This window comes from Megascapheus bottae, chromosome 18 (genome assembly GCF_031878675.1).
Source record: "Megascapheus bottae isolate mThoBot1 chromosome 18, mThoBot2.hap1, whole genome shotgun sequence".
Taxonomy (NCBI): domain Eukaryota; kingdom Metazoa; phylum Chordata; class Mammalia; order Rodentia; family Geomyidae; genus Megascapheus; species Megascapheus bottae.
In genome coordinates this window covers 3,001,157-3,021,176 of record NC_143526.1, presented here as the reverse complement: position 1 = coordinate 3,021,176, position 20,020 = coordinate 3,001,157, and the positions used below count along the sequence as shown (strand labels likewise).

Below are 20,020 nucleotides of genomic sequence, written 5' to 3'. Positions count from 1 at the left end.
TCTCAAATTAGAACAAATATTGGTCATCATCTTCGTGAGAGGTTCAACAACTTTTTCTGTAAAATAATTATGCTAAGTCAGAGAGTAAATACAGTAAGCCATTTTTCCTCTTTATTCATAGATTTATATATGGTTTTAACCAGAGATGATAGATAAAACGAATTGGATTAGTGACAAGATGCTAAAGTAGAAGCTTCCTTTGTCAAATTGTGAATGAGAAGTGTCAGGATTCAAAAGGGAGATTATATTTGGAAGCAAAAGAAGAAAGAGCATGGAAAATCATGAAAGAGGGGTGGGGGCAACTGAAATCACACAAAACAGAAAGGAAACGGAGCAAATTGGAAGAGTTTGGAGCTCCTGTCCCAACTCCTCCCACAAGGAGAATAAATCAAAGCTTCCACCACAGGTAAGACAGGTAGAATTTTTGTAATAGAGTAACATATCCACAATTGTTGCAAGATCTAATCCTCAGTTTAGGAATTTTGTGGGACACTGACTTCCCCAGGATCAGACAAGATAATCTCAGAAAGCTGAAGCAAAGTACCATACTGGGAGAGAACCTCCTGCACAATACTGAAGTGTCCAGGATCTTGAAAACAAGGAGCAATAGTAGCTTAGGATGTCTTATGACACACAACCATCCTGAGAGGAAGATGTCCACTTGAAAGGCTTTGTATTAGTAAATTAATAAGGTAGGAGAAGTCCAGGAGATGGCCCCTTCTACGTGGTGGCAGTTTCATTGCCTGAGGTTCATTTCATAAACAAAGAAAAGGGCTCAAGTTACAGGACATGACCAAATGCCCAGATTACAAATGCTACCTACAGGATGTGTGAGTTTACCACCAGACAGGTCTTGTTTAGACTGAGCCAACCATACAAACAAACAAACAATGGAATGATTGTAGCTCTGAGATACCTATCAGTGTTCAGTAGGTGGGAAATGATGGTGAGGGAGAGATATAGCTGAGAGATTCCAGCAGGGGCTCAAAAATTAAGGAAAAGCTCAGCAGTTGTATCTTAGCAAGTGATAGTATTTTCATTGCCTAAAATCCACTTCAGAGACAAAGTAGCAGTATCTGAGGTGGGGAGAATTACAAGCTAGCAGTGAACTGAGAAATTAAATCAGTTCCAAGAGTTTTAGTTTTAATTCTTGTAGTTTTGGGTCCTAAGCTCCCTTGTAAGGGTCAGGCCCAGAGTTGGGGTTTTAGCTCAGTGGAAGAGCACTGGCATGGCAAGGTCCTGAGTTCAGGACGTATGAAAAAAAAAGGCTAAAATGAGTCAATCCCATATCTCGTGTTTTCTGGTAGTGAATTCAGCCTGAAAGAGATATCTGCTGAGTGGGTTGGACTGTAGCCAGGCCAAACTGAGAGCTCTGAGCATAGAACCAAGGACTTATATGATATCCTCCCAGTGTCTCCTTTTCTAAAGAATAGTGACCTACAGGGAAACTTTTAAACAATTTAGGTCAGCAGTTAGAGCATCTGAGTCACTCAGTTCTCTGTCATTGGACCTAATTAGGATGCTCTGTTTACACCCCCTCTTATCATACACATTTCAGGGAAACTTCTTGAGGATTGCACAAGTGTTGCTTTAAGAGCCACAACAGGAAAAGAGGCTGTGCAATAAGTGGGAATATGGGTGGCCCAATAAAGTAAAAAAATCTGCATACTAGAAATGGCTTCTATCCACAAAAAGGGAAGTTTCTAGATTGGAAGCAGCACTGAAGTGAGTAGCCCACTCACAGCCCATATAAAACACCAACCTACACATAAGAATATACAAGTATCTCCATATAGTTATCTGTCTGTGTGTTACTGAGTCCTATTTGTTGCACTGATCATATAGGAAAATGTTGAGCTACTGAGTTAGATCCCAGTTGAGGGGTGAAAAGCTACTTGCAACACACCAACCCTATTGAGTCCTGCCTGAATAGTGAGAGCATTTCCACTGGAAGATGACACTGAATAAATCACCTCATCCAATGTCTACACTCACATCTCAACATAGAAACCCCAAAATTGTGGAAAAACAGTCATCAAAGACACTTCCAAACTCAATATCCCCAGTGTAGATAACAACAAACAGGGAAGAAGAAGATATCCCTGATAAAGAACTCATAATTTTTGTGTTGCTATACTGAGATTTTAAAAAATGGAGGATGGCATGTATTAAAAAGCTGAATGTGCCTCAAAGAAAATAAAGTACCTAGGTATTAACTAAGAATGTAAAGGACCTTTTTTATGAAAACTTTAAATTCCTAAAAAAGGAAATTAAAGCAGCACTAAGGAAATGTCAAAACCTCCCATGCTCCTGGATTAGATGAATTAACATTGTGAAAACGGCAATCTTGCCAAGGGCTGTCTATGAATTCAATGCAATACCCATCAATATCCCAATGTCATTCTTTAAAGAAATAGAAGAAGCAATCCCAAATTTCATATGGAATAATAAAAGACCCTGTATAGCAAAAACAATTCTTAGCATAAAGAACAGCACAGGAGAAGTTTTAATACCAAACATTAGACTCTATTACAGAGCACAGTAACCAAAACAGCTTGGTACTGGCACAAGAACAGGCTGGAGGGCCAATGGAATAGAATTGAAGACCCAGAAATCAACCCACAGACCTATGGCCACCTAATCTTTGATAAGAGAGCAAAAAAAAAAAAGAGTGGCAGAAAGACAGCCTTTTCAACAAGTTCTGATAGCAGAACTGGTTAAGCATCTGCAGAAAACTAAAGTTGGACCCTTCTATATCACCCTGAACCAGGATTAACTCCAAATGGATCAAAGACCTCGAGGTAAAAGCAGATACACTGAAAACTTTACAAGAAGGAATAGGAGATACACTAGGCCTCCTTGGCACAGGTTGAAACATTCTTTTTTTTAAATTTTGTTTATTATATTTTATTGTAATTATTAAAAGGGTTATATTTGCCAAACAGAAGGTGCATTAATTCACATACATTGATACCCTTTCACATGTCTTGGTACCCTTTACCCTCCCCCCACAGCCCCCCATCTTGGTTTTACCCCCTACTCTATCAAATAACAAATAACTAAATATAAATAAATTCAATATATCAGATAACAAAGTGAAATACTGTGACAATATGAGATACCCAAGGAACAGCAAAGGAGATGAGATAACATAGCACATTAAGGACAACAATCATTCGTTATATGGCTTTTGTTTCAATATCCTGGAGGTCCTTTCAATTAGCTTCATACTATATGGCCTTATGTATCAAGGTTTTGCTCTATTGCAGATCTCTGCAAGTAGAGCCCAAGGTTTCTACTGATTATGACAAATGAGGGAAACCACTGAGCCTAAGTTCCTTTGAGTCTGAAACATTCTTAATAAAGACCCAGAAACACAACAAATCAAAGAAAGTTTGGATAAGTGGGACTGCATCAAACTGCAGAGCTCCTGTACGGCAAAGAACATAGCTAGCAAGGTAACTAGAAAGCCTACAGAGTAGGAGAAGATCTCCACTTACCATACAACAGACAAAGACCTCATATCTAATATATCACAACAGCTCAAAAAAATTGAATCACTCCCAAACTAATCTCCAGAGAAACAACCATCCCATTAAAAGATGGACCAACGACTTAAAGAGACTCTTCTCTGAAGAAGAAATAAGAATGGCCTATAGACACATGAAGAAATGCTCGACATCTCCAGCCATAAAAGAAATGCACATCAAAACAACTCTAAGATTCCACCTCACTCCAGTTAGAATGGCCATTATCAAGAATTCTAATAACAACAGATGCTGGAGGGGATGTAGCCAGGAGTTGTTGGTGGGAGTGTAAACTCCTTCAACCACAATGAAAAGCAGCATGGTGGTTCCTCAAAAGACTAAACATAGAGCTCCCCTATCCAGCAATACTGCTACTTGGCATTTACCCAATTGTCCAGAAACAAGGACATGCTAAATCCACTAGCACAATGATGTTCATTGCAGCACTATTTACCATAGCAAAGATATGGAACCAACCCAGATGCCCCTCAGTTGATAAGTGGATCAACAAGATGTGATACTTATACACAATGGATTTCTATGCTGCCATCAGAAAGACATCGCCCCATTTGTAAGGAAATGGAAAGACTTGGAAGAAATTTTATCAAGTGAAGTAATCCAGAATCAAAGGAACATAGGCTCAATGGTTTCCCTCATTTGTCATAATTAATATAAACCTTGGACTCTTCTAGCAGAGATTCACAATAGGGAAAAATCTAATAGGGCACAACCTAGATGCATAAGGCCATATAGGACGACGCTAAATGAAAGGACCTCCAGGATATGGAAACAAAAAAGCCATATAATGTGTGATTGTTGTTCTTAACATACTATGTTATTTCTCATCTCTTTTGTTTTCCCTTGGTTATCTTATATTGTTCAGTATCTTAGCTTATTATCTGATATATTGTATATATGTTTATTTGTTTATTTGAAATAGAATAGGGAAGGGGGGAAAACAAGATGAGGGGAAAGGGTGGAAGGAGGGAAATGGAGACAAAAACATGAGAAGGGGTAGCAATGATCGTTAAGTAATGCACCTTCTGTACGGAGAATTTAATGTAATTTTTCTATTAATTACAATAAAATATGTTAATTAAAATTGTCTTAATATTTGGGGACATAACTAGCAAAGGCAATTGTAATTAAAAAGAAAACATTCATCATAGGAAGCATCATAAAATCATACCTTATAGTCATAGTAATAAAAACAGCTTGATACTAGCATTCAAATGACCAGAAGACCAATGAAATAGGGCAGAAGCTTCAGGGGTAAGATCACATACCTGTAGCCAACTAATGTGCTAGCCAATGATCCAAGAACACACTCTGGAGATAAGGCAGTCTTTTCAATAAATGGTACTTAAGGAAACTAGGTATTCACCCAGAAGAGACTAGAACTGGAACTAAATCTTGCACTCAGTATAAAAATCAACCACAGTTGGGTCCAATAACTCAATATAAGACATGAAAACTAAATTTAAATTGAATAAGCAGTTTTACAGTAAGAAACACAAATGGCTAATAGATATGTGAATAAATGCTCACCATTCAAGGCCATAATGAAAATACATAGCATCATAAGGCAATTCCTGCTCTTAGAACTAGCCAAACTCAAAATTAGTACATAAGTGGAAATAAAACTTAAGGTTGAAATCAACTAAATAGATACCAAGAGAACTATATAAAGAGTTTGTGAGACAAACAGCTCTTAGAAAAGATAAATGAAATTGATAAACTTCAATGAAAGAATAAGATAGATAATGAGAAAAAGACCCAAATAAATAAAGTTACTGATAATAATGTGAATATCAAGCCAGCACCCTTGGCTAATGCCCATAATTCTAGCTACTATGGAGTCTGATATCTAAGGATTGCTGTTCAAAGCCAACTAAGGCATGAGAATCAATGAGACTGTTCTCTTCAATTAACCACCAGAAAACTGGGACTGGTGCTATGGCTTTGAGCTGAGGTGCTCAGGCACAGTGCACAGGTCTGGAGTTCAAGCCCCATGACTGACAAAATAGTGATCATCATCATCATCATCATCATCATCATCATGTGAATATCAGAACACATGCCAACAAAATCCAGATCAGAAGTAAATATGTTGACAAAAATCTATATTCAAATGTACTGATGAATGTAGAAACATTTTTTTGAAAACTGGACTTATTCTAGATGTACTTAACCTACTAAAATTGCACCAAGATGATAAAATCACTTAAATTATATATTTACAAATATTACATGTATATTAACATATGCAGCATAAAATATACTACTTACAAAATATAAGATAAAATATCAATTGATATACCACTATCAATGAGATTAAAATAGTAATAGTCCCCAAAAAAAGAAAAGCCAAGAGCCAAATGAACTCACTGCCAAATTATATAACAATACTCCTCAAATATTTCTAAGAAATAAAAAAGGAAGGAATATTATTAAACTGAATTTTAAAATTCAGGAAAAGAGAATTAAAGACAATTTTCTTAATGAATATAGACACACTATTTCAATAAAACATTTGCAAATCTAATTCAACCACACCAAAAAAATCATTCACAGTTTAGCATACATGAATGAATAAATGTAACAAAGCATACAAGTAGAATTACAAACAAGGATCATCTTAATTGATGCAGAGAATATTATTAAGTTAAAATTTTATGTCTTTTATGTCACTATATGGTAAAAGTTCTGAAGGCACTATGAATGAAGCAATATATCTCAACATAATAAGGGATACACAGATACACAGGACAGTCCAATAACTAACGTAATACTAATTGAGGGAAAACTGAAATAATTTCCCCTGTATATAGGAATGAGAAAAGCGTGTTTAATTTTCTCCAGACCTATATAACAAAATATTGGAATTCCTATCCACAGCAATAAGGAAAGAAGGAGATATCAAAGGTACCCAAATAGGGTAAGAGGAAGTCAAATTAACTCTACTTTCTTTCTTTCTTTTTTTTTTTTTGCTAGCCTTGGGCTTGAGCTCAGGGCCTGAGTAATGTACTTGGATTTTCTCAAGACTAGAGCTCTACCACGTGAGCCTCAGCACCAATTCCAGCTATTTTCTATGTATGTGGTACCGAGGAATCGAACCCAGGTATTTGTGCATGCTAGGCAAGCCAAAATCCCGGCCCCTAACTCTACTTTCTGATGATGGGATTCTGTACTTACAGAACCCTAAAGATTCCACCCCAAAGCATCAACATCTGACAAACATGTTGAACAATCCTTGAGATGCAAAAAATACACACAAAAAATAAATCAGTACCTAGATGCAAAAATATACAAAAAAGCAAATCAGTAGCTTTTATACATACCAACAATCAGGAAGATAAGAAACCAAAAAAGGGAACAATTCTGTTCATAACAGCCTCAAATATACCTAAGAATAAACTTAACCCATGATGTAAAAGTCCTCTGCAGTGGAAACAACACAACTATGAAAAAGTAACAAGAATGCGGGGGAGGGTAATGGGTACCAAGACATGTGAAAGGGTATCAATGTATGTGAATTAATGCACCTTCTATCTGGCAAATATCATGTAACCCTTTTACTAATTACAATAAAAAATTTAAAAAAAAAGAAAAAGTAACAAGAAGACAAAAATTCCTTCTATGCTAATGGGTTGACAAAAATCAATATCCAATATCAAAAACATAGCCACATACCAAAAACAATAATCAAATTCCTGTAATTTTCATGAAAGTCCTATTTATTATTCAGAAAGTTAGAAGAATCATTTTACAACTCATATGGAAATACAAAGCATTAGCCAAAAGCCTTGAGAAAAATAAAATGTAATGATAAAGATATCACAACACTGAATTTGAAATTACATAGAGAGCCAAAGTAAAAAAAGAATCCTGGTACTGGGACAAAATGGACCTGAAGACCTACAGAAGACCATATATGGATTTTTACAGGTATATCCATTTTTATTTATTATTCATTTATTAACTTATTACAAGGAAATCTAAAACATATATTGGAGAAAGCCTCTTCAACAAAAGCTGCTGGGAAACCTAGTTATCCACATGAAAAAGATTGAAACTAGAACCTAATTCCTTGTCTTGTGCTAATACCAATTCAAAGTGGATGCACCAGAACCCCTGAAACCACTAGAAAAATGAATGAGGAAAAAAACAGAACACATTGAAATAGACATAAAGTTTCTGAATAAAACTGAAATGGCTTAGTGAATAAAAGCAAGGACTGAGAAATGAGACTGAATTAAAAAAAAGATAGCGTACAGAATGAAAGAAACATCTTTGCCAGCTTCACATCTGAAAAGAGATTCATGACTAGATAAAAGGGAGCTCAAACTAAATACCTGAAAAATCGAAAACCTAAGTAGGAAACGGCAAATGAATTGAACTGACAATGTTTAACGAGGTATGAATGACCAAAAAATACATTATGAAGTGTTCAACATCCATGAATATAAAGGATATACAAATCACAATGACATAGAGGTCTTGTGTAGGTGGCTTATACCTATAACACTAATTACTCAGGAAGCTGAAGTCTGAGGATTGTGGTTTTAAGCCACTCTGAGTACAGGCTGTGAGATTCTTTTTTTTCATATAATTTTTATTGTAATTAATAGAAGGGTTATATTACATTCACCAGATGGAAGGTGCATAATTTCACATACATTGATACCCTTTCTCATGTCTTGGTCCCCATTTCTCTCCCCCCACCCCACCCTCATCTTGTTTTCCCCCCTTTCCTATCCAATTTCAAATAACCAAATACACATATATTCAATATATCAGATAACAAAGTGAAATACTGTAAAAATATAAGATAACCAAGGGACATCAAAAGAGATGAGAGATAACATAGTACATTAAGGACAACAATCACTCATTATATGGCTTTTGTTTCTATATCCTGGAGGTCCTTTCATTTAGCATCATACTGTATGGCCTCATGTATCTAGGTTTTGCTCTAATGCAAATCTCTGCTAGAAGAGTCCAAGGTTTCTACTGATTATGGCAAATGAGGGAAACCATTGAGCCTATGTTCCTTTGAGTCTGGCTTACTTCACCAGGCTGGGAGATTCTTATCTCTAATTAACCACCAAAAAAAGCTGGAAATAGAGCCATGGCTCAAGTAACAGAACTATAGCCTTGAGCAGAAAGAAGTCAAGGGACAGAGGCAAGGCCCATATTTCAAGCCAGAGTACCAATACAAAAAGAAAAAGAATATAATTAAATTCTGAAAGCATATCCTATATCTAAATTGACGCAGTCATAAATTATCAGTCATAAATTATTGTCAGGATAGTTTTAGCATTATGTTATCTACTGAGTTTTTTCTGTCTATAATTTTGTGAAAACATGTCTGCCCAAAGCAAATTATGTACAAAAAAAAATCAAGGTAAAAGTAAATGTGTTAGCCAGGTGTGGTGGCTCACGCCGGTAATCCTAGCTACTCAGGAGCTTGAGATCTGAGGATTGTGGTTCAAAGCCACTCCAGGCACTAAAGTTGGTGGGACTCTTATCTCTAATTAACCACTAGGAAACTGGAAGTGGCGCTGTGGCTCCAGTGGTAGAATGGTAGCCTTGAGGTGAAGAGCTCAGGGACAGTGCCCAGGCCCAGAGTTCAAGCCCCATGACCACCAAAAAAAAAAAAAAAAAAAAGTGAGTGTGTTTAAGTGATTCAAAGTGAAAATCTTAGGCTTTTTGAAAGGCAGCACATATATTCATGGAGTTTGGTTGAGATTATCAGGAAAATGAATCAAACATTTATCATATAATATTTTATAGATCCTTGAACATTATCAGATTTCCTCAATGGCAGGCTCATTGGAACCATATAACAATGGAAAGCAAGGCTTTTCTGAACACATAGCCTCTGTCACAACCAATCAAATCTCCTGTTGCAATAGGAAATTAGGACTCTGTTGTAATAAAGTAGTATTTACAATTTAAAGAAAAAGAAAGAAAATAGACGAATGGTTTGGTCTATGATAATATTCCTAAATAAAAATCCCTGTCCTACACTGAGTTGGAAAATACAATAAAAGCAACCTAATACCATGCTCATCACTGTGATCCTTATAACCAGCACCTCTATTTTATAAGTAAGGGAAGATAACAAAGTACATTACATTATTGATAAATGCTTTTGGTTTGGGAGTCTGATAATTTGCTCTGAAGTCCAAGTTTCTTCACAATGGAGAACATTACAAGGTACAGCATCAAAAATAAAAATACTCAAAAAGCATTTGAATACAAGAGTGTAAGACACAGAAAAAAATTAACAAAAGAAAATTTAGAATAGAAAACCAAAGATTTAAAATTAGGCGTGGCAGAGGAAGATGGCAGAGGTGTAGCTAGGATATAACTGATCTCTCTCCAGGAACCCAGCTTTAGTGTCCCATTGAAAATTTCAAAGCATGAGAATTAAATTAAGTGAGCTGTAACAGTACAGAGATTTTGGCCAGAGAGGATAAATCCAGGCAGTCTATTGAAGAAGATGGAATTGAGCACATACCTGCAGCATTGGGCCACAGTGACCACCCAACAGAACCGGGACAGAGGCAACACACTTAGAGTACAGACAGCTTTTCACTCACCTCCAGTGTAAACTGGATGAACTAGGCGCAGATGTCCACATTCTATTGCCCACAGACAGACACAAATGTGGACAATCCAAAAAACCAAGGGAAAGCTTGAGTAACCTCAAAAAGACATCCTTACTCTTCACAGAAGGTGAAGCGGGGTGGCTGAGCCTGAGTAAAACCTAAGTATCTTTGCATCCATCTTGGCACCTCTTGCTAGGGGATGAGAATTCACCTAGTCCTGGAAAAGTGTAGAGGTTAGATGCTATTCATTAAATGCAGACAGGGGATTTGTTTCAGAGGAATTACAGATACACATAGCCTTGGGAAAGTTCTGCACCTGGAGAATGAAGCTCTGGGGAAGGTGAAGTGTCCCCACCCTCTGCATACCTGGAGACAAGGATGGGCATTTGTCAGTCCAGTACCTGGGGCAGAGAGCTTCCTGGGACTCTGCCCCCTGCCTTACCCTATTTAGGCCTGCCCCATTTTCAGGTATCTCCATGTTTGGTCCTGAGTCCTGTCTCGTGGCTGTTCTCCAATCACCATGGCGCCCCAATTCAGCTCTCCAGCAGAGGTGAATTGGCCTGGTGGTATTGTATTTGTTGTTTCTGTCATCTCTGGCCTATTTCCTGACTGTATTGAGTGTGTTTTCTGGCTGCTGGATTTTGAGACGAGAGTCCACCATGAACTTTTTAATAAAGACTCCGAGAATGGAACTAGCAAAACTTGGCTTCTGTATATTCTTGCCTTATTACAAAGGAAACCCTCCCTTTCTTCCTCCCCTGCCCGACACCTGAGAAAAATGCCATCTTTGATTCTGGCATAGAGCCTTCCAGAACAGCTAGCAGATAACCTGGGCCCCGGTGACTAGAGCACCATTTTTCAACAGGGAAAAAGAATATGAGAGTTAGTTCTGTCCAGAGAAAGGTTGTATTTCCCAATATGCGGAAGCTCCTCCAAGGAGGAACAACCTTATTGGTAGGCACATCAAGAGGCAGCCCTACCTCTCTGCAGTGAAGAACAACATCCCATTCATACAGTATCTAAACCTGCAGCTTAGCCAACTACACTAATTAAAAAGCCAAAGTCTGTAAAAATCTCACTGGAAAAAGTAAATAAATAAAAGACTAGATAGGCTGTAAAAGCCAGAAGCCACTCCAGGCTAGCCCCTCTAGAGGGGAAAAGCCACTTATTCCAGGCATGCCACAATCTAACCCACACTCAAGCTCACCTGCAGAGACTCCAAGCTACAAAAACCAGCCACCTCCTTCCTGAATTACACACAAAGCATATTGCTCTCCCACTAATAAATTAGTACGGGAGAAGGGACACAACTCCAAGCTTATAAGGTCATTTTTCTGCTAATTCAAACCAAATGATTTGAGAAAACAACTAAGACACAAATAAAACTGACCACCTCAAGGAAATCAAAATCTCCATCAAGAAACTGATTAGTGACATAGGGGAGACACACGATCCCTCAAATAAATTGAATATTTTTTTCTAATTTAATTTTTTGTATTTTTATCTTTTTCTTCCTTTTTCCCCCATTATTCATTTCTTGTTATTCAATTTATTCCTAGATATGCAGCCAACAATGATTACTAGGCATCTTTCTAATATGTGTGCATGCTTTTACTCAGACTGTTACTCGATTTTGCATTGCTCAGTCCTAGTAAATTTTATTTTACTATTATTCCTTTATAGATATATAATTTTTGTAACTTTTTAATTCACATTTCTATTCTTTTTTCTTTCTCTGAATTTAGCTCTTAGTTTTTGCTCCTCTGTTCTTTTGCTTCTCTATATTCCCCTACTTTTATTTTATCCTCATTCCACTTTTTTATATGACTTCTAATTTCACAACAACGTATTTTCCTTTATTTCTGGTCCTTCGCCCCTTCTTTATTTTCTTCAGTCTGTTGGTCCCTTGTCTTTGAGATACAGTGCTTCTGTAACCATTTTGATTCTATCAAAGTGGCTCATCATGTTATCCTCTTGGTTCAGCTTGATTTAAAGCTCATGATGGATTTGTTCACTGATTACAATTATATAAAATCCCACTCCTAAATCACAATACCTCTCCCCTAACGAAGAAAATGGGAGATAAGTGGGGGAATACCTACCTATGAGTTTGAACCCCTAAAATCAGTGCAATTATAGGGCTTCAGATTGGTGTCTGTCTTAAAACTGTTGTGTATTGGATGTGCTTTCATGTACTAAAAGGAGAGATACATTAAAAATATCTATCTATGGTTTTGAACCTATAAAATCTGTGCAACTACAGGACTCTAGGTTGGTTCTTGTCTTAAACTTGTGCTGTGGAAAGGACTTTTGTTCATTTCCAAATGGGTAGAAGAAGCTATAGATATACAAGAAAAATGCTAAGTCAAGGAACTTTAACTACCAATCAAAACATACAGACAACTAAGCAATCAATGAAAAAACCAAGAGTATAGTTCTTAAAAGGCTCTACAAAAACTGAAAAGCCTGAAAGCTGCATATGACCATGCTTGAAGATGATGAGGTTAATCAATTCCTAATAGAGGAATTCATGGAATTCATAAACAGAAAGCTGGATGAATTCCAACAGAAGGAACAAGAGTCCTCAGCCAAGGGATTTGAGAGCAAACAATGAAAACCAAATCAAGGAAGAGGCCCATATACAATCTAAAACAAAGCTATAACAAAAAAAATGAAGCTATCAAAAAATGACCAGTTAGAGACAGGAAAAATAATACAATGTAGAAAGTCTTGACAGTAGACAGTAATCTTGGCAGGAGACACAATCTCTGAAATTGAACATTACTAGTTATGATACAGAAAGAACAAATAGATATTCAAAACAAATCCAAGAAACAAGGGAAACATGTCACACCCAGATGGCCTAATGAAGATGGTCTAGAAAATGAAGCTAATAGAATAGGAAATATTTTGTAGCAGAGAACTTCCCATACATTCAAAAGGATAGGCCCAGGCAGATACAAGAAGTCTTTAGAAACTCAAACAGACGAGAGAATCACAGGGCATTCCACCATCACATTGTAATCCATACAGGATCAATAGAAACTAAGGAAAAGATCCTTAAAGCTGTAAGGGAGACAAGATCAAAAGCCTACGAAGGAAAACCAATCAGACTAACTACAGATTTCTCAGCAAAGCAAAAAAGCAAGAAGAGCTCAGAATGAAGTATGCCATGCCTAAAGACAAACCAGTTAACCAACAAATCAACCAAGAATAGTGTATCCGGCTAATAAAAACCTTCCACAGAAAAGAAAAATTAGAACAATACATCTCCACCCAAACAGCAGAGTCCAAAGAAAATCATAGCAAGGATCATCAAAAAAAAAAAAAAGCTTGGTTCTTTGAAAAATAACAAAATTGACAGTCCCTTAGCAAATCTGAGAAAAAACTATGTGACACACAAGTAAAATCAGACATGAGAACTGGAACATAATGGGAGAAACAACCAAGATCTAGAACATTTTAAAGAAATAATTTTCAAACCTTTGTACAAACAAATTTGAGAATCTAGCAGAAATGTAAGAGTTCTAGCAAACATTTATATACCCAAACCACACCTAGAAGATCTAAACCAGCTAAATAGACCCATAAAAATAAATAAAACAGAAAAAGCAATTAAAGAACTCCCTTTCCAAAACTACCACAACCAGACAGATTTATAGCCAAATTCTTTAAGGACTTCAAAGGATATATCATTCCAATATTCCTAAAACTTTTCAATGAATTGAAAGCAAAAGATCATTACCAAACTCAGTAAGACCAGCACATATGTACATATGACCATACAAAATGATGCTAATCAAAATGAACACCGAGATATGGAAACAAGAGGGCTTTTTCTGTTGTTTATGTTTTGTTTTGATTTAATGTACCGCATGAAATTATATTTTTTTTACTTTTGGTTTATCCCCTGTTGTCACTCTTTTGGATTTTGGCACCCTGCATCTTGTAAATACACTTATCTGATATGCGGAAGTGAAGGGGAATTAAAAAATGGTGAGACAAAGAACAATTTGTGAACCAATCCAACAGTGATACTCCCATGATACCATGTTGGAAATGAACTTTATAACTTGTGGGCAGGGAAAGTGGGAGAAAAATGAGGGAGCAGGCAACAACATTCAACAAGAAATGTATTCATATCCTTACTTACGCAACTGTACCCTTTGTATACCACCTTTACAGTAAAACAAAATTAAGCTTAAATTTTTAAAAATATGTGAAAATTACAGCTCAAAACTTTCTTAGTAAGAACCCAGAAACACAACAAATCAGAGAAAGTCTGGATAAGTGGGACCACATTAAACTACAGAGCTTCTGTATGGCAAAGGACATAGCTAGCAAATTAACTAGAAAGCCTACAGAGTGGGAGAAGATCTTCACTAACCATACAACAGACAAAGACCTCATATCTAATATATCACAACAGCTCAAAAAATTGAATCACTCCAAAACTAATTTTCAAAGAAACAACCAACCCATTAAAAGATGGGCCAAAGACTTAAAGAGAGTCTTCTCTGAAGAAGAAATAAGAATGGCCTATAGACACATGAAGAAATGCTCGACATCTCTAGCCATAAAAGAAATGCACATCAAAACAACTCCACCTCACTCCAGTTAGAATGGCCAGGATCAAGAAAACTAATAACAACAGATGTGGCCAGGAGGGATCACTACTACACTGTTGGTGGGAGTGAAAACTCATTCAACCACTATGGAAAGCAGTATGGCAGATCCTCAAAAGACTAAACATAGACCTCTCCTGTGACCCAGCAATTCCACTACTTGGCATTTACCCAATCATCCAAAAACAAGGACATACTAAATTCACTAGCACAACCATGATCATTGCAGCACTATTTACCATAGCAAAGATATGGAACCAACCCAGAAGCCCCTCAGCTGATGAGTGGATCAACAAGATGTGGTATTTATACACAATGAAATTCTATGCTGCTTTCAGAAAGAATGACATCCCCCCATTTTTAAGGAAATGGAAAAATTTAGAAAAAATCATATTAAGTGAAGTAAGCCAGTGTTGGGGGCCGAGTAATGCCATGTCTAATAACTTTCTGCTGAGGCTTGTAGTAGGGATAAAATACGTGGATCTCTTTGTCCTGTCCATCTTGTATACTGATAGGCTCCCTCACCCAATATAAGGAGGAGGGATTTAGGGAAAGGAGAGAGATCTTCCTGCCTTGATGAAGCTGCGTGGCGTCTCTGTTCATGCTCCGGGATAAGAAGGCTGGGTGCGGGAGGACATTGGGCCCCTTCCTCTTGCAGGTTGGCCTGGTGGGGGTGTGTTTTTTCCCATCCCCCTACCAGTAGAGGGGGACTGGGGACGAAGGACCCAGACTCAAAGGAACATAGGCTCATTTGTCATAATCAGGAAAAACCTTGGGCTCTCCCAGCAGAGATTTACAATAAAGCAAAACCTAGATACATAAAGCCATATAGGATGAGGCTAAATGAAAGGTCCTCCAGGATATAGAAACAAAAGTCATATAAGGAGTGATTGTTGTCCTTAATGTACTATGTTATCTCATGTCTTTCACTGTCCCTTGGTTATCTCATATTGTTACAGTATTTTACCTTGTTATCTGATATATTGTATATATGCCTATTTGATTATTTGAAATAGGAAAGGGAAGGGGGAAAAACAAATGAAGGGTGGAGATGGGGGAGGGAAATGGGGACCAAAACATGAGAAAGGGTATCAGTGTTTGTGAAGTAATGCACCTTCTGTCTGGTGAATATAATGTAATCCTTCTATTAAGTACAATAAAAAATATATTGAAAAAAAGAAAAAGATGTAAAAATTAAATGTATAGAATCATATTAGGAGTTCATTGGGAAGCCAAGAACTATAACTGTCAGTAGACATTTCCATCTTTCTGCTGTAAACTATATTTAGTAGATACTTCCATCTTTCTGCCACAAACTGTTATTTATCTCCAGAAATTCTGGACTCCTTATACTACTTACTAAGTTATTAAATTGGATATTTTGTTTTAATTCATAAATAATTATGTGTAAAATATACATGGCATATTAATGACATCAAGAATGGGCTTTCTGAAGAAAGAATTCCAAATTTTAAAAGGGGACTTCATATCTGACTAATATCTGAGGCTACCATGGGTAAAGTTAAGTCAAAACACCTAGTAAAAGAAAAAAAATATTTAGAATAATTTTAATATAGTCTTCGTTTTCAAAGCATCATATATTTGAACATATTTATTAGCAAACATCTTTAAAATTCAAAAGATTATTTTTACTCAACTGGCTTACAAATAAATGTTTTCAATGAAATAAATTTTATATGTGAAAACAAGGCATGAATTCATTTAAGTAGATTTTTTTCCTTTCTCCAAAGCATGTTTGTTATTCTAACACTTTGAAAGCCTTTCATTTAGTTACTACTAATTAGTCTAGCAGCACTCGGACTTAACAAAACATTTTCTTGAGTTTGTTCTATTCATTAGTCGATTGACAAAATGTAAGCACCTCCTGAATTCTTAAGCCACACTAAATTGACCAATGTTCACATACAATGTCATTTTTACACTGCAAAATAAAAGCCCATCTTTCTTTCCTTTGGGAGGTGGTAGGTTGGGGGATAGGCACTGAGTAATAATGCTGATTTACCAATGTTCTCTTACTCCCCCCATGCCCACTCCCCAACTTCAGCACACTATTCTCTTCCTACCCAGTTTGTTGTTATTGTTGTTGTTGTTGGTGGTGGTGGTGGTGGGTTTTATTGTTTGTTTGTTGATGCCACTACTGAGCTTGAACTCAGGGTCTGGAGAAGGCCCATTGTACTGGCTCTGAGCACTATACTACTTACCTAACAGCTCTGTGTCTGGCTTTTTGCTGCTGAATTGGAGATTAGACTCACTTGGGTTTTTCTGCCCAGAATGGTTTCCAACGTCAGATCTCAACTTCCTGAGTACATTAGGAATACAGGTATAAGCCACTGGTATTTGACTACTCTCCTCTCTTGTAGTCAATAGAGATCTCATGACTAGCATTAACTAATACAAGATGTATTGTATCATCTCTAGGCTGAGGTACTAAGAAGCCCTTCAGTCTTTCATCCAATTTTGGTGAATATAGTTGGAGCTTTGTGCAGCAGACAGATAAAGACATCTACCTTAGGATCTCAGAAGGTATCCATGCTTGGGGTAATACTCTACTATCACTACCATCATAATTTTTCAAAAGGAGCCCAAGGCTTTCACTATGCTCTAGGTTTCCAATGTTTATATCAATTCTAATCATAGATCACACTTGGCAGCAGTTGTGGGTGAGCCTGTTGCAATAGTGAGATTCTGAAGCTCTTTGTTTTGCATCATCTATTTATCCTATCCTGACTAAGACAACTATGAACTCTTTGAGATTGAGTAATGGAAATCTATTCCAAAAGACTTCTTTGAATATCTAAACACTGGATGTCATAACCATTTATTGTGATCAGCTGACCAATCATCCTTTAATAGGTACCATAGTTTTAGTCACATGACACACATTCCATCTTCTGCTGTAACTTCTAGTAGACACTAGACAGCTAAAAAGTATATTTCACAACTACCTTGTAGCTAATTTAGGCCATTAGAGGGGATGGTGTCAATTTAGCTAAGTAGAGGTTTGGAATTTTGAAGGGTGAAAGTAGGAAGTCACAGAGCACTCAGAGAGATTGGATCTTCATCTTTCAAGTCTGATGGAAAGGGATTCTACTTTGTTGCCGTTGGGCAGAGATTTTATCCAATATCATAACATGGGGGATAGTAGATTTCTTAAGAAAATAAGTAGACCTAGAATTTCATCTCAGCTACTCTAAACTTAGGCGGGTGAATATTTAATCCTACAAAGGTTTTGCTGGATATTGCATAACTCAGTTCTTTTTTTCCCTTTGTATTTTTTAAATGGACTGTTGTTTACAACAAGGAAAACAAAATCTCTTCCCTCCCCACCCCCCCACCCCGCGCACTTTAGGCAAGGTGTTTGAAGTCAAAGAACAAATCTTCATTCCCAAACTATGTTTCCCTTCCTATAGAGAGCCATTTAAGCTTAGGGTCTTGATCCATAATTATCAAAATTTATTTTAGGGAGAAAACCGGACATTGAGAAAAGAGGAATTTCGTGTCACTTTGGGTAAGAAACTTGGTGAATCATTATTTCCATTTTCTGTATGGGTGTGTCTAGGAAATGAATGATATTAAATGGAGTAAAGAAGTTTGTCCTTAATAGTGTGGGCAGGCATTATCCAATCCAATGAGGGTATTTATAGCTCAAAATGCCGGGGGAAGGGTGAATTTGTTCTCAGTTAATCATTTTCTCCTGACTCCAGATGCCAACTGTCTTGATACTCAAGCCTTCATATGTGGACTAGGATTTACAGATCTGTAATTGTGAGATTTCCTGGACAACATAATTATGATCAGTGTTTTTGCATATATATGTACATATTATATATAAATAATACATATGTAATTAGAATATATAATTTCATATTAAATATATAATCATATATAGATATTTACAAACTTATAAGCATTATATAATTATATACTTCTATAAATAATTTATAACTATTATAATATAATTATATATAACTAAATAATTGCATATAATTAACACACATGTATATGCATATATGTAATGTAAATATGTTTACATACATGTACATATTCAGGTACATGTATACCTACACACATACATACATGCATATGTGCACCCATAGCTGATAGACACAATGTTTATCTGTTTATGTCCTGTTGGTCCCATATCTCTATAATGATCAACACAAGAAAATCTATTGTTAGGGGGGAAAACAAGATGATGTGTGGGGTGGGGGGAGGGAAATGGGGACCAAGACATGAGAAAAGGTATCAGTGTTTGTGAAGTAATGCACTTTCTATCTGGTGAATATAATGTAACCTTTCTATTAATCACAATAAAAAATATATGGAAAAAGAAAATCTATTCTTTCCAAATATTCATATAATTGAAATAGAGAACTGTTAATATTTGGTTCCTTTGTAGATATGTAATTAATGATTCACTGTATATGACTTCAAACAAAAAACTACCAAAATACTGAATAACCTAAAAGGTCTGTTGGATATATGTACCTGCTATGACACAAAAGAAAATGTGCTTTTTCTGTACTTGAGTGTCTGTAAAGAATCTGCTTTAGTTTTTTGAGGAACTGCCATACTGCTTTCCATACTGATTGAACAAGTTTGCACTCCCACCAATAGTGTAGTACTGATCCCTCCTGGCCTCATGCCCTCCAGCATCTGTTCTTATTGGATTTCTTGATCATGGCCATTCTTTTTTTTTTTTTTTTGGATAGTCCTGGGCTTGAGATCAGGGCCTGAGCACTGTCCTTGGACTTTCTCAAGGCTAGAATTCTATCACTGAACCTCAGCACCACTTCCAGCTTTTTTTTTCTATGTATGTGGGACCAAGGAATCAAACCCAGGTCTTCATGCATGCTAGGCAAGACTCTATCACTAGGCCAAACTCCTGGCCCCTGATCATGGCCATTCTAACTGGAGTGACGTGTTAGAATTGTTTTGGGTTGCATTTCTTTTATGGCCAGAGAGGTTGAGCATTTCTTCATGTGTCTATAGGCCATTCTTATTTCTTTTTCAGAGGAGACTCTCTTTAAGTCTTTGGCCCATCTTTTAATGGGATGGTTGTTTCTTTGGAAATTAGTTTTGGAGTGACCCAGCAATTTCACTACTTGGCATTTACCCAATTGCCCAGAAACAAGGACATACTATGCACTATTTACCATAGCAAAGATATGGAACCAACCAAGATGCCCCTCAGTTGATGAGTGGATCAACAAGATGTGATATTTATACA

General features: G+C 36.6%; 1 long non-coding RNA gene across 3 annotated transcripts in view; it reads right to left on the bottom strand.

The window, feature by feature from the left end:
• The window catches only part of LOC150050010 (uncharacterized), a 258,763-nt gene that overhangs the window by 54,289 nt on the left and 184,454 nt on the right, over positions 1-20,020 (bottom strand). The gene's annotated exons all lie outside the window — the stretch shown is intronic.